Raw genomic sequence first — 3513 nt, 5'->3', positions numbered from 1 at the left:
GGTCTGAGATCTAAAGGTCTCTCTTCAAAACCAGCTGAAGCAGACAAATCCAATAGACTCCATTAACCAGAAGAAAAACAAAAATGTGAGGAAGGGATGGGTGGTTCAACTTGTAGAGCACAAGCTTTGCATGAAAAAGCCAAGCAAGCGTTTGTGGTCCTAAATTCAATCGCAGAACTGGCACATACACACACACACACACACACACACACCACATGATATTGCTTTAACACATAAAAACACCTCAATCATCTTTTTTTTTGTTTCTGCACTGTCAATACATTAAAATGAATTTATTTTAATAATTGTATACTTTACTAAGAGTAAGTATATTGTAAATAATATTTTGATGTTGGCTTGATAAAATAATTTTGAATAAATTTCATGTAATGACTATGATTTTCAATCTTTAAGGTCAGTTTGTCAGTTTTATAGTAAATTATTTCAATGAAATCACAAAACAAACGTTACGCAGTGAGGGGAATTCAGTAAATCATCTTTACCTCTTATCAAAAAAGTAATGAAACATATTGAAACTATTAAAATTCAATTTATGTAGTACAAACAACATTTTAAGATTGCTGTGTGTGACAGCACTTCCTGTTTCGGATTTTGCCTTCAATAAAGATGGTGCTTTTGGTACAGGTACCCTGGGTCACTGGGTTCTGGTTGTGGGTTTTTTGTTTGTGTTTTTGTTTTAGTTTTTTCCTATCCTACCGTGGTCACAGACAGAAAATGGAAGCCAGAGACAAGTCCTCTGTCACTTCTCCTGGAGCTGGGTGTAGAGGTGGAGGGACTGGTTCTTCAGTACATTTACCAGGAAGGAATCTAGACAGAAAATCATGTTTAAGAAATCAAATCTCAATCCACATGCCTCAGGAAAACAATGCTATTAGATATCCTGTGCTCCAGGAGGCCTAAACCATTCGATACCTTCCTAGATTCCCTTCAGGAATTTCCCTGGGTTAGGGAGAAGTTGGAGAAAGCAAGGGAGGAAAACAGAACTGAACTACCTGCAGGTGACCCAATGGCTGGGATTCATGCACACTCTCTCAACAGCTCCCCTTGAGACCTTCAGATTAACCAGCTGGGCCAGAGGCTAGGTCCAGAGTGGGAGCCGGTATTGCTGTCCCAGGAACAGACTCAGACCGGTATTGCTGTCCCTGGGAAGGACTCAGACCAGCACTTACCACTGTAAGGCCAACAACCCCACAACACGCAGTCGCAGGTAGTGGAGGGCTTTGTCCCCTGGAGGCAGTGCTTTGGGAAATAGGCTACGTTCCCGAGCTTGCACAAGGGTCTTGAAGCCATGGAGGTGGACCCCACTGTGCTCCAGCACATGCTGGAATGATGCCACCCAGCACCCACTGGGGAGCGGACCCCCAAGTTGCACAAGCTCAGTCCCAACGTTCACTCGGAGCAGGTGGTTTCTTGTCTGATTATTGCTTCCAATACCAAATAACATTATTAAAACAGATGGAAAGAGACAACAGGATTTCTCTTGATATTACAGATGGTAAGAGACAACAGGATTTCTCTTGATATTAGTTAAAGGGCCAGATTACTCAGTACAACACATTGGTGACACCATCCATTGCTTTGAATTACTTAAAGATCGCATTACTGTTATGTGCTTGTGGCTCACACTTGTAAGCCTAGCTGCTCAGGGGATTGAGATATGAGGATCGTGGTTGAAAGCCAGTCTGGGCAGAAAAGTCGGTGAGACTCTTATCTCCAATAAACCACTGAGAAAAAGGTAGAAGTGGCACCATGGCTCAAGTGGTAGAGTGCTAGTCTTGAGCAAAAGAAGCTCAGGGATAGCACCTTGACCCTGAGTTCAAGCCCCAGAACCACCACCAACAAAAGCTGAATTGTAATTGTGCAGTTTAAAACTGTGTTTTAGTAGATGGTAAGTCATAGTGGGTCCCTCAGAAAAGTACCTTGTAATGAAAAGAAAATAAATTAAACAAATAACCAAACTGAATCCCACCAACCACAACATTTTGCCACAGTGCATGCAAGTGTACTGTCTATAAAGACGTCTGCTTTTACATCACCTAGAAACTGAACTCTGGACTTTGTTATTCATAATGATGATGATAACAAAATGTGAATTATTAAAAAAATATTGTGTTGTCAAATGAGATACAGGAAATTCATATCAGATCACTTCAGAAACGATTAGTCAGTTTTGATTATCAACTTCTGAAGCATATGTAGTTAAGTATTAGTTATAATATCAAATGAGTAGTTTCAATAATAATGATTACATAACAAAAATGAATATAGCATTTGGTTAATTTTCATAGAGAAATAAGAATAAAGATTCATCATTTAATTGATACTGAATGATATTAAAAATATATGAAACCAATGTTTTCAGAGCCTGGAGTAATATTTTGATGCTACATTATAGTTGAATTACTCTGGAGGAAATAAGTATATAACATTGAAGAAAACAACACAATGTTGTTTTAATCTCTTGGATACCATCTACTGGGTTTTTGATATTTCAATATGTTATACCAATTGTGAACATATTCTTCTAAATTTTTATTCAAAACAAGTATATTCTGAAGGGAAATGTGTTACAACATCCATGTAATAATAAAAGGAAAATTTCATCACTAATACAATTTTGTGAAACAAAGATAATAGCATTACACAGTATACATATTTTTGCTTTCAAAGATCACACTATTTAAATACATGATGCATATTTTACATTTATATTTGCATTTATTCTCTATACTTATTTTACTATGTTTATGATGAAAATGAATACCTTGATAAGCTTTGTAATATATTTCCTTTTTTTGTATATACTATAATAATAAGATTACAATACCCCTCCTAAGCCATAGGAGGTACAAAGTTAGAGTTCAAATTTCCATCTTTCCAAATGGATGATATTAAGAAAGTTATTTAAAATATGAAAAGATCTTTTTTCTAAGTTTTCATTTAAAAATGAATTTTTTACATTCCACAAAATTAACAATTTATTTTCGAAAAATATATAAAATGCCTAGGACAGTATTGTATAATATGAAATGTTGAAATATGTTTTACTAAAAAATCTATTTGGCATTTATTAAACTTTACAAATAAATAGGAGTATTTCATGATTATAGCCACAGAACCTGCCAAAATAATTTTTGTTTTAAAGATAGCTTTGAGAAGTTATCATTTTCATAAACCATCATTATCATAAAATTTATTTTGCCTGCCTTAGTCACATACACAGAAAGTATTTATTCATATAGTTAAAATTGTAGACATTTTGAATAGCATCTCCCTACAGCCCTTTCTCATATTCACCCAACATCCTAGGAACCACCTTAACAAAAAGGACTTGTAATATATATATGAGAAGAATACGTAAAAATATTTTCTCCTAATCTGTATGTCTCTCTTCAGTTTTTTGATAGTTCTTTGTTTCTTTGCTGTGTGGAAACATTAGTGGTTCCTATAACCATTTGCCCATTTTTGTTTTTATTAGCATTGCTTTTGAGG

General features: G+C 35.4%; 1 pseudogene; it reads left to right on the top strand.

Moving 5' to 3' along the window:
• The first annotated feature begins 735 nt into the window (after positions 1 to 735).
• LOC122103961 lies at positions 736 to 1418 on the top strand (annotated as a pseudogene).
• Positions 1419 to 3513: the final 2095 nt, after the last annotated feature.

Source organism: Dipodomys spectabilis, unplaced genomic scaffold (assembly GCF_019054845.1).
Source record: "Dipodomys spectabilis isolate Male_0828 unplaced genomic scaffold, ASM1905484v1 ptg000019l, whole genome shotgun sequence".
NCBI lineage: Eukaryota > Metazoa > Chordata > Mammalia > Rodentia > Heteromyidae > Dipodomys > Dipodomys spectabilis.
The sequence above is the reverse complement of the archived record's forward strand: the minus strand, read 5'-3'. Positions and strand labels throughout refer to the sequence as shown.